The sequence below is a fragment of the Alligator mississippiensis genome, chromosome 9, assembly GCF_030867095.1.
Source record: "Alligator mississippiensis isolate rAllMis1 chromosome 9, rAllMis1, whole genome shotgun sequence".
NCBI lineage: Eukaryota > Metazoa > Chordata > Crocodylia > Alligatoridae > Alligator > Alligator mississippiensis.
Window position 1 is genome coordinate 48,333,824 of NC_081832.1, and position 12,813 is coordinate 48,346,636.

Genomic DNA, 12,813 nt, shown 5'->3' on the forward strand with positions numbered 1-12,813 from the left:
CCAGGTTACAAAATGCCTGGACACAGGAGGAGGGGTGGATGTCGTATACTTAGACTTCAGGAAGGCCTTCGATACAGTATCCCACCCCATACTGGTGAACAAGTTAAGAGGCTGTGACTTGGATGACTACACAGTCCAGTGGGTGGCGAATTGGCTGGAGGGTCGCACCCAGAGAGTCGTGGTAGATGGGTCGGTTTCGACCTGGAAGGGTGTGGGCAGTGGGGTCCCGCAGGGCTCAGTCCTTGGACCAATACTCTTTAATGTCTTCATCAGTGACTTGGACGAGGGAGTGAAATGTACTCTGTCCAAGTTAGCAGATGACACAAAGCTATGGGGAGAAGTGGACATGCCGGAGGGCAGGGAACAGCTGCAGGAAGACCTGGACAGGTTGGACAAGTGGGCAGAAACCAACAGAATGCAGTTCAACGAGGAGAAATGCAAAGTGCTGCACCTAGGGAGGAAAAATGTCCAGCACACCTACAGCCTAGGAAATGACCTGATGGGTGGCACAGAGGTGGAAAGGGATCTTGGAGTCCTAGTGGACTCCAAGATGAACATGAGTCGGCAGTGTGACGAAGCCATCAAAAAAGCCAATGGCACTTTATCGTGCATCAGCAGATGCATGACAAATAGGTCCAAGGAGATGATACTTCCCCTCTATCGGGCACTGGTCAGACCGCAGCTGGAGTACTGCGTGCAATTCTGGGCGCCACACTTCAAGAAGGATGCGGCTAACCTGGAGAGGGTCCAGAGAAGGGCCACTTGTATGGTTAAGGGCCTGCAGACCAAGCCCTGCGAGGAGAGACTAGAGAAACTGGACCTTTTCAGCCTCTGCAAGAGAAGGTTGAGAGGCGACCTTGTGGCTGCCTATAAGTTCATCACGGGGGCACAGAAGGGAATTGGTGAGTATTTATTCACCAAGGCACCCCTGGGGGTTACAAGAAACAATGGCCACAAGCTAGCAGAGAGCAGATTTAGACTGGACATTAGGAAGAACTTCTTCACAGTTTGAGTGGCCAAGGTCTGGAACGGGCTCCCAAGGGAGGTGGTGCTCTCCCCTACCCTGGGGGTTTTCAAGAGGAGGTTAGATGAGCATCTAGCTGGGGTCATCTAGACCCAGCACTCTTTCCTGCTTATGCAGGGGGTCGGACTCGATGATCTATTGAGGTCCCTTCCGACCCTAACATCTATTGTTCATTTCGAGTTTCGTCTAGTTTTGAAAGCACTGTTCCATTTCGTTTAGTTGAAACTGTTTCACTGTTTCAACACTGTTTCGATGTTTTGCCCATAGTCTTTAATGGGGAAGAACAAAAGTGCCTATAACTTTGTCATTTCTCACCTGATTCAGATGAATGTTGCAGAGATGGTAGCCCCTTCTAAGGGAATGAAGTTTGCTAAGTTTCAAGGAGATAGGTGCAGAACTTTCTGGGAAACTGCACTTCAAGTTAAGGTATTGACAAGCAAAACTCCTGTCGCTTGCTGGCAGCGGCAGCTTTTTGTCATCCAGTAGGCAGATCAGGGGCCTGCCCACAGCCACAGGAGGGCTGTGGGGCTCTTCAGGACACCTTCTGGGGGTGTAGGCCCCTGATCTGCCTGCCGGATGGCAGGAGGCTGCTGCTACTGGCTGGGACTGGTGCTGGGTGCAGCTCACATGCAGCTCCAGGAAGATTGGTGCTGCTGTTGGCCCCAGCCGGCAGCAGCAGCCTCCAGTCATCTGGCAGTCAGATTGGGGGCCCACTTGCACCCCTGGGAGGGCTGTGGGAGCTGTGCTGGACTCCTTGCAGGAGTGTAGGCCCCTGATCTGCCTGCCAGATGACAGGAGGCTGGTTCTGCTGCCTGGGGCCAATGGCAGCACCAATCTTCCCAGTGCTGGGTGTAGGCTGCACCCAGGGCTGGTCCCAGGTAGTGGGAGCTGCCTCTTGTGATCCAACAGGCAGATTGGTGTCTATACCCCCAGGAGGAGTCTGGCAGAGCCCCACAGCCATCTTGGGGGTGTGGGTGGGCCCCCAATCTGCCTACCAGATGACAGGAGGCTGCTGCTACCAGCTGGGACAAGCACTGGGTGCAGTCCACACCCAGCACCGGGAAGATTGGTGCTGCCACTGGCCCCAGGCGGCAGCAACAGTGTGCTGTCATCTGGCAGGCAGATCTGGGTGCCCGCACCCCCGGGAGGACTGGGGGATGTGCCAGAATCCTCCCGGGGGGTGCAGTCCCCAGATCTGCACCAGATGACAGGAAGCAGCTGCTGCCGGCTGGGACTAGCACTGAAGCCACGTAAGCCTGGCTTCGAAATGCGAAGTGCCCATTGTTTCGTTTCAAAGCTGTTTTGAAGGCTTTTGTTTCATTTTGATTTTGCTGTTTCGAGTTCAAAATGCATTGAAAGAGCTTCAAAATGAAACACCCGGTGAAATTTTGCTTAGCCCTAGTGTATAGGAGCCACAAGAGGAGAAACAGGGTTTGGGCCTTCCATGCTTGTCAGCACCCCTTGGGTAGTTACTCACCACTAACTCAATCCCCTTCCTTTTCTAGGCCTGGCATACTGTAATAGCTAAGTATTCTTTGACTGAAGCTCAAATAATTTAATATTCTCTAGGCTTAGGCATGGGAAAAATAAAACATTCCATCCTAGGTAAAGTCAGAAGTCTTCCTTATTGATAGCCCAGCTTGTATTATTGTTGAAGCTATTTATTCCAGATCTCTTGTCTTTGCTAATATTTGGTTCCTGTGGGTTACCTTCTTACAGTCTCTTTTGACAAATGCAAGGTAAGGCAATTTACTCCCAGAGGGGAAATTTATCTATGTGCCCAGGCCCTAAATAAAGTTTGATTTTGGAATAATCTTGAATTTTCTTTTTCTGACAGGTCATTAACACAACCAACCCAATACAACAATTAATACTTGTTTTATAGTTCCATTTTCTTTTCTTTTTGCATCTTAAATCACCTGAAATATTGAGTAAACATTATTATGCTAGGTTGATGGATGGGAAAATTAACGCATAGGAAAAGTGAGTTATCTGCCTCCCAAGTATAATTAATACAGGTCTGAGCTTCTGTTAGGATTAATAAACCCTGTTTAGAGTATGTAGCCCTCTCTCTATTTCTCAGGGGCTCATTGCCATATCTAAAACCTTTGGCAAATACAGATCTATAACAAGGTCATGCAATAAACCTTCAAGATATTCAGCAGATTCTGCTGAATGAAATTCTCACTCACAACACTCCAATAGTATTGCTCAGAGAAAAGCAGCTACTCTGGAAACTTACACCATGCAAAACTGTGTTTGTCATTTGTATCTCTTGTAAGTTTGAGAAACATCAAAGAAAAAAGAAATATCTTTTTACCTATGTCAAAATCATGATGGCAGATTTGAGGCTGTATAGCAGTAGTCTTATTTAAGATGATCTTTTATAAGACAGATCATGAATAACTGCTAACATACTCCCTGAAAGGTACAGATCAATTGACAGAGTATTACAATCCCTTAAAATATTAATGTCTTATCAGAGAGAGGATTTCACTGAACCTAAAGTCTCTTCCATTATTAGAAATTATGCTCTAGTCTTAAATAAATTAACTCAATAAATGTCTTACCATAATACAAATTACTGTTCAGGGCTTGCAACTAAAGTGACTTATATCTGATCTCTAAGGAAGATGAGATGCTTAAACTTGTAAAAAGGGGAAAACCTACCATATTCATTAGCTTCTTGTTTTAAATAGGCTCTTCTTTAATAAGAGAATCTTTTATTTAAAGAAAATCTAAGGTAGGAAAAATAGAGTGACTGCATTTTCTTAAGTCATGTAATATGTCCCAATTCCTCAAAGCATTTATGCACATGCTTAACTTTAAAGGAAGTCAACAAGGCACAAGCTTATGCTTAAGTTTTGCTAAGTTAGATGGACAGGCTAAGATGGCTCAGTGCAACTAGTATCTGCATGCAGAACTGCTTATCAGTAAGATACCAATTCATACATCTGGCAGTAATGCCAAGCTACCATTTGATAGATTCTGCAGTGTGATTTGGTTGTGTACAGAGCCAAGTGTAAAAGGATGGGGTTGCAGTCCAGCTGCAGGTGATAGGAAACTGATTGTAGGCCTTCCTTGGAGGCCTGGGTCAGCTGATAAAGATAATTGGCTGGCCCAAAGGAAGATAAAAACTCCCAGGGAAGGAAGCTGAGGGAAGACTATGTAGTTGGAGGCTGTAGCCCTGAGCCAGGGTTCTCTTTCAGGGCCTGGGATGGACCACAGGGTTTGATTTAATCATTTATTATGTATGTGTTTGTTTTATGGTTTATATTGTTTTTTGTGGGGACAAGTTGGCCTCAGGGAAAATAAAACTGCTGTCAAAAGTGACAGCCTGTTATAAATGAATAGTGCAAAGTAACCAGTCCAGCCAGCCAGCAATGGAGAATACCACCAGCCATTTAAGATGTTTCTTCTCAAAGTACAAAGCAAATAGTGGAAAAGCAAAAACAGAGATAACTCTACCCCAATGATCCTAATTACAAGCTTGACTCCAAAATATCTAACTCTTGCCCCAAAAGTCCACAGACTATAAACCTCTTATGGCCTGATCAATGGGAAGCCTTTTATTTTCTACAGTGGGTGTTGGATCAGCCCCATCTGAACTCAAACCTTCCAGAAGGCATCTTAGAACTTACACTTTACAGTTTAAAAAGCATAATTCACGTGATGGTTGCTTCAACCTTTACATTTAATAACATTTCAGGCTTAGTAGGTGCTTGTAATTTCAACAAAACATAAAGCATCTGCCTACTCATTAATCATTTCAAGCATCCTGTCAAAGCAGTTGCCCTCATCATATTGATGAATTGACTTTAGCAATGTGAAAGCTAACACTGTCATGTTTCATTAGAGCTGTATTTCACACCAAGGGTGTGTGATATTTTCTCAAGTGCAGTTTTACCATTTTATATCCTTTATGGACTACTAGTGCAAAACATGGGGCACAAATTAATATTGAACACCAGTAGGTTAGTACTGAGGCTTTTGCTTAGGCTACTGATTCCAATCACTTGATCTTTTGGTCTCCAATTTGCAGGAAGTCTTTTTACCCAGTACATTTCCTGAGTAACACCTTGTCTATGCATAGAGGTTTTAGTGATTTAGCTACATCACTTTAGAAACAAATTTACTTAAGTTGTCACAAGTCTTCTATAGGGACATTTTTACAGCAGTTTTCAAACAGATTTAATTAAATCAGTGCAGTTTCTATGCAGATGAGACCTAACTGGGAACACCATTATAAATACATATCTTTGGTTTCACTCTTTTTCTGGATAATGAATGGATAAAATTAAGTTTGATAGACAAAGCACTTTTGTTTTTCTCCATTAAAGATGTATAAGACAGATATATCAAGTAGTAATCACTTCTCAAGTATCAAGATCAGACCTTAGAGGTGCTTTACATTTCATTTGTAATTTTTAAATTTTTATGCCAATATCAACATTGTATTTACATCCAGTGAGGTGATCACATCAAGGTAGAACCATAACCACATTAGCACATCTTTAAACATTAATGTTTAAAGGTAGTCCAGTGGTTCAACTCACCTGTTTATTTTCAAATAGAAAAAAGTTCCTTTCAAGAATGGCCCCAAGGCAGATGTTCATTAGGAGATTACAAGACAGATGTTCATTAGGAGTTTATGTAAGAAGGCTTCCTTGGGATTATTTCACATGAATAGTAACACAGGCACTCATTCATAGCACAGATATGTTCTGGGTACAAGGGAAAAGTAAAAGCAATGACTAGGAGATCTTACACCTCCACTGATCAGGGTGCTGTTGCCAAACAAATCCTGCCCTTATACTTGTGTAGATAATAGTGATCATCACCATAGTGGCTGAATTCTTTCCTGACAACTAAGGCTGAGCCCTCCCAGAACTCTTGTAAGGATTGGAAGTGTTGTTCCCCCAAATTTAGAGAATGGTTATGAGGCAGGGAAAGCAGAAGTGACTTTCCTAAGAGCACACTGAAGTTCTGTAGCAGAGTCAGCAACGGAAAACCAATTATTCAAGGCTCAGTTTACCTTTTTGACAAGGTCAGAAGACTTTTCTACAGCGATCAGAAAACTCTCCCATATACCACACATCACTATATCCTTCAATTCATTTTGCTTCTGTACCTCTTTACTGTGTTGTAACTGGGGGTAATGAGCAGCTGATGGTGATGATGGAACCCTGCTTAGGCAGGTCTGGCTTCCGTGCTCCTCCCCTCCATATGGAAAAGGTCAGTGATGAAGAAAGAGCTACTCAGGAGCCAACAGCAAATGCTGGTGGAGAACCCTGCAGGGAAGAAGTAAGCAGTCTGGCTTGACATCATGTTGACAGGAGGAGATGGTTAAAGAAGTAGCATATCTGCTAATAAATATCAAGTTCTCTTTAGGGTCAGGAAAGATTTCTAAGCTCCCTAATTATTATGGAATTGCTATATGTTTACATATTATAATAGCAAAAAAGTACTCAAAAAAAAAAAAAAAGAGAATTCAGGAGATTTTTCCATAATATGCATGCTAGGCTGGCTGATTCTGATTTCTCTGTTAGCAAAAGATTTAGAAATGGAGGTGTTATCAGTCCTCATCTTGCATTACAGTATGTTTGTTGTTTATGTTCTATCTCACAAAAGAAAAATTGTCAGACCAGAACATGCAGATAAATCAAGCAGCTCAGACCACATTTATTTTCTGTAACTACACTTTGTGCCAGACAAGTTCTGTGCTCCCAGCAGCTAGATAATGGCAGCAACCCCTATCCTTTTTTTGTCATGAACAGGAGTGAAACTCAGTGTTGCCAAAATCCAGCTACAAAAATCTTGTTTAATCATTTTGTTTAGACTGGGAGAATATACAGTTCTTCCCAGTGTAAATCCAGGTCAAGACAGCCAAACACCTACAGCTGAGACTCAGAGATCATGTCTACATGAGACACTTAATTGCACAGTAGCCTAGTTTACTGAACAGTAAGGACACATGTCTACACATGCACATAATTACTGTGCAGTAAAAATGGCTAATCATGATTAGTTACTGCACAGTTACGCATGTTGAGATGCAACCTGGGTGCTGCAGGAGCGGAATACTATCCTGGCCTGGGCAATGAAGGCCACAGATGATGACTGCTGGGTGCTGGACACTGTCCTGGCTCTGGCAGTCACTTTCATGCTGCCTGGCCCCCAACCCTAGGTCTGCCTGTCCCCTGCCTACCACCCAGCAGCAGGGCCACCCATGGGCCTGGGAGGAGGTTCTGTGCCATCTCCAACAGCAAGGATTCCCTGGCCCAGCCCCCACCCCAGGTGCCCCACTTGGGCAGGATTGCCACTCACCCCAGCTGCATGTGGGCACAGAGCCAGAGCTGCCTGCAGAAGGGTCAAGACTGCACACCAGCCCTGCTGGTCCTGGACACTGGCTGCCAGAGGGCGAGCCAACCATGCCAGGGGAGCACTGGTCACCATCGCCTCTGGGTAAGCCTCCCACCTGCCAGGCTTACCATGGCATCTGCACCCACAAACAGTGAAAGGCTGGGGTGTTGGCCACCTGTCCCCAGGCTGTGCCCCTCTAGGTGCCTCCACCCCATGCTCCTCCACCCCAGGAGAGCATACAAAACACTTTGTAAATAGTTTGCACAGGGAAGAGGGTGCTTTATTATTGGTTGGTAGGGTGGGCTGTGGAGGGGCTGGTTTGTTGGATGGGAGGGGGGCTTTGTTTGTTGGGGAGGGAGGAGGGTGGGGAGCTCTGTTGGAGAGGGAGGGGGGGCTGTTTGATGTGAGGGTATTAAAAACTTCTGTTCTTCTGAGACATATTTTCAGTGAGTGTGGTACTGGGGGGGGGGGGGGGGGGGGGCTGTGGGCAGCAGTCCAGATAGGATAGAGTGGGGAGTGCAGGAGGAGCTGGTTGGCAAGGGCCTTTTACACCCAGTACCATGGTCCCTGGTGGCAGGTGTGCAGCTTGCTTGGGGCCTTGGTGGGGGGATCCATCACTGTCACAGCTGCTGCAGGTGGTGCGCCTGCTGCCAGGTTGTCTCTGTCTGCTGTGTCTCCTCTGCCCAGGCCTAACGGAAGAGCTCTCCCCAGGCCTCACAGATGAAATGCAGCATGCAGGTTGTGTCATCCACAAACTTGGCCAGTAAGCTCTTCACCCCCATATCCAAATAATTAATAAAGACATTAAAAAGAACTGGACCAAGCACCAACCCGAGGGACACCACTGGCCACTTCTTGCCAGGGCAACACAGATCCTTTCATTAAAACTCTCTGGGTCCTACCCTGCAGCCAGCTTCCTACCCACCTAACTGTTGCACAGTTAAGCCCTCAATTCTCCAATTTTCTTGTGAGAACATTGTGGGATACAAGATCAAAGGTCTTTTGGAAGTTAAGGTATACAATGTCAACTTCCTCTCTCTTATCCAGGTGGCAAGTTACCTGGTTGTAGAAGGAGATAAGATTAGTAAGACAAGACATGCCCACAACAAAGCCATGCTGGCTGTCATTCAAAATCCTATCTTCTGCAAGCATATCGCCCATAGACTCCTTGCTGAATTTTTCCAGGATTTTCGCTGGGATAGAAGTTAGGTTAATTGGCTTATAGTTACCCAGGTCCTCTCTTCTCACCTTCTTGAAGATAGGCACAACATTGGCTGTCTTCCAGTCCTCAGGGACATCTCCAGATCACCACGAGTTTTAGAAGAGTTTCACCAGGCGTTCTGTGATTATATCAGCCAGATCCTTCAGCACTCTTGGATGAAGTTCATCCAGTCCTGCTGACTTGTATATGTCTAATTTTTTAAATTGATCATGCACCAGTTCTACAGCAATAGCATGAAGACTGTCATTCCTACCATGCCCATTCTGTACCTTATCTGGCATGATTTTCCCCTTATCCTGATGAAATACCAAAGCAAAGTAGTCATTCAGGAGCCAAGTGCCTGTCTGTGAGCATTTACTCGCAAGTAGTTTACCTGCAAGTAAACTGATCTTGGATCTAATGCATGTGTAGACATGCCTAGAGAGTGACATAAGCACACCAGCATTTCGGAATCCTTACAGAGTACCTATCAAGCTTAAGGTTTTTCCTGCCCAGTTTTCACATTCTCAAAGGCAAATGTCAAGCCAGTCTCACTGACTTATTTATCTTTCAGTTGTTCTTATTTAAATAAATGAATAGTTTATAGGTTTTTTTTCCAGTAAAGGCTGGAAAAGCAGGTAGCAACCTCTTACATTGAGTAGAAAGGAAGGCCATTCTGTTTTTCAGATCTAAGACAGTGGTAATCAACTTCTGGCCTGCAGGTCAGATCTGACCCATACAGTCACGTCATCTGACCCACAGTGGGCCTGATCTGGCACATGTGGAGCCACAGCGGTGGGTCTGATGCACCTACATGCTGACCTTGCATTGGATTAGGCTCACAGACCAACCCCATTGACTGGATTCAGGCTGCGGACTGACAGCCAGAAAGACTGGGCACCACTGGTATAAAACAAAGTCTAGAGCTGAGTAAAACTACCATAAAAATAAAGTACTGAATTAAATAACCATTACATTATGAAAACTAGATTCAGATTTGAATTTCAGGCTCCTCACAGTGATATACTGTATTATGTTAATTGGGTCTGTGGCTGTCTTTGTTCTGCTTTTGTACAGCACCTAGCATGTGTGATGGGCTAGCTGGTAGTCATTTGGCCCAGGGGTTTTGAGAGGGTAAAAAATGATTGGAGGGCTTGGGATTCCCTTTCCTCATCAATCAGGCCCTGGAGACTCATGTCCCTTGATTGGCCCCTTGGGTCACCTGGAGAGGGATAAAAGGGGCAGCACAGCTGACTTGGGGAGACCTGCAAGGGATGATGTGGAAGGAGTTTCAAAGAGCTGGCAAGAGCTGGGCTGATGGGGCGGAAGCAGTTGCCCCAGAAGAGCCTAAAGGAGCAGGACCCACTGGCAGTGCACCATGCCTGGCAGGAGAGGCTCCCTGCTGGACTCCAGGATCCCCAGCAAGAGGCTGCAGCCACCAGGAGAGGTTCCCCTCCTGGCTCTAGCAGAAAGCTGTGCAGTGACCCAAGAGGCTCCTGGCTCCACTTCCAGTTTCTCCAGCAAGAGGTAGGGTAGCTCAATGTGAGGCAGGGGCTTCAAGAAGGTCAAAAGCCCTGGCAGCTTGTTATACACCCAGCAGTGGTGGCTGTGTGGTAGAGTTTCTACCTGCAATATGGTGGATCTGAGTTTAAGCCCTGGCAGGCTCAAGTAGGGCTCAGTGAAGTGACAGGGGAAAAATTCTTGTTGGAGTGCAGGACGTCATTGTGTTTTCTCCCCTCCAGGTACCTATGCCCTATATATCTTGTTATTTGGTGTTTTGTATTTTGTGCATTTTATATTTTGTCAATCAGTATTGTTTATTGTGTTGCTTGCATTTTATATTTTGTTAAACCTGTCTTGTTAACTAGATGAATATGTCTATGAATGTGAATGCCTAACCTTTATTGACTCCTGTCCCCTCGGGGTATAGTGTCCCCTATACCCGCTGGTTTATACATGTTATATTCCCACTACTGTTTCTCTTATTAAAAGGGGTATGGTTAAGTCCCCATTGGTGACCTGGCTCTGCTCAATAGGGAAGGAGGGTCCTTACACCTCCCACAGTGCTCATGCACCTGCTATGATCCCTTCAATTGGAGAGGGGGTACATCTTGGAGTACTACTCAGGTTACACATGCAAGAATTCTGTTCCATGATCCGATTCTTGGGCACTACTGCAATACAAATAAATAATAATTATGAATTGAAATATACTTTCAGCATTGGTTAAATCTTCCACTTTTTTCTTTGCTCAGCATCTCTGGACATGTCTGCTGCTTTCAAGGTCTAGTTCCTGTCCTCAAATCACTTGCACCTCAATTTTTCCTATGTAAAGTGTTGGAGGCAGCAAATACATTTACGTTTCAGAAACCCAAAGTTCTATGAGTTTGGATTGGTGCTGAGTAGAGTTTAACCTTTAATTAAGAAAGCCACACAATTTTCTTTCCCCCTTAGCCTGCTTGAACTGCAAGAAAAAAAAATGCACATTTAATTATTAACACTGCCAAACTGAAGGCTCAAGCAGAAAAAACATATACAGTATCAATCTGAGGATGAGGGAACTGCACAATTTTCCTTGTAGTTCTTACCTAACCTATCTGAGCCTGTAGAGCAGATTATTAGGCTACACAGGCTATCTGTCCTATTCAATCCCTCATTCACTCCTTTATTCTACTAACCCCTTGGCCATAGAATCCTCTATCCCCAATTCCATTACCTTTACCCAATGTCCTGGAAAAAGCCCTCACAAAAATCTCTCTCTATTTTTGTCTGGTTTTGCTTTTTAACAGGGGCTTCTAACTGACTATCTGTGGTGAATGGACCATTCTTCTGTATGAGCCCACCAGAGGGGCCTCAAACACCATCACTAGCTTCCTCACCCTCTTGACAGGTTTTTGTGTAAATATATGCAAAGAGAAGTTCTCCTTTGCATGCTCCTAGCAGCACAGAGCACTCATGGGTGGTTCACAGAGAACTCATAGGCTAAGGACAGACATAACACACAAACCAGTTTAAGTGATCAGAAACTGGTTGAAACCTGTAACAGAACAGACATTCAGTGCATATAAACCAGTTTCAAAATGGCCAAAACCAGTTTGAGATAAACTTGGTTGAATGTAGTATCAGACTTAACTGATTTGGCTCAAACCGGGTTATGCAATGTCTGTCCCAGACCCCTTGCTAGTTTAAGATAAACCAGATAACCCTAGCATCCTGGCATGCTCTCTGGGCTGGGCAGCACTCTCTGCTCCAGATGCAGGAAAGACCCCACCCCCCTGCTCTCTAGCCAAAGCAGGGATGGGCCATAGCAGAGACATCAGGTGCCATGGCCCCATTAAGGCAAAGTGGACAGGGAGGAAGTTAATTCATCCCTCCTTCCCCTCTTCCCCCACCACAGCCTCACTGGGGTCAGCCTGTCTGCCAGGGAGCAGAGGGGAGGGGGCTGCAGAGGTGACCCCTGGAACTGGCAGGCCCCGGCTGCAGGGAAGGGACAGAGGGAAGAATTAATCCTTCTTCTTGCCCCCTTCATCTTAATGGGGCCATTCTGGGTTAGTTGTCCCATAGGGTGGGCAGGGGGGCTTTGTTCCATGCTGCGGAGGACTTTTCCCTCTCCTCCTTCTCCCAGGGTGGGGATGGGGATTCTGTGAGGCGCTGGATGGGGATTCTTCCTCCTCCCCCTGCCGCTGCGAGGCTTGGAGGGGACACTCCATGTGATGTTGCCTGATCCTAGAGTGGGGGCGGGAGGCAGGGGGAGGCTCTGTTTCATGCTGGGGGGAACTCTTCCCCTTCCTCTGCCTCCCCCTGGAGGGGCAGCAGGAGCACGGAGCTCAGCTGGGCAGGGTGTGGGTGTGAGGGAGGGTTGGAGGTGTAGGTGCACCCCATGGAGTGCAGCCCATGCTGCTTGGCAGCAGCAGTAAGCGGGGAGGTCAGGATGCTCAAACTTGGTGCAGGTGTGGCTCCAGCCAGCACTATGCAGGGGGAAGGTAGTGGAGCCTTATCCCCACAGCTCTGCTCCCTAAGCCTGAGCCTGAAGCTCCAGCCCAGCACTGGAGCCAACCACTTCCCACTACTCAGGGCCCCAAACTCTCCTGGGAGGGGAGGGAGCCCTGCCCCCTGCTTCCCCATAGAGTCTACTGTGGGGCTTCCCTGTGCAAGTGCAGAACTGCAGGCGGAGTGCAGAGCCGCAGGGATAGAACCAGCCAGGCAGGTTGCGTGCAGCTGCACT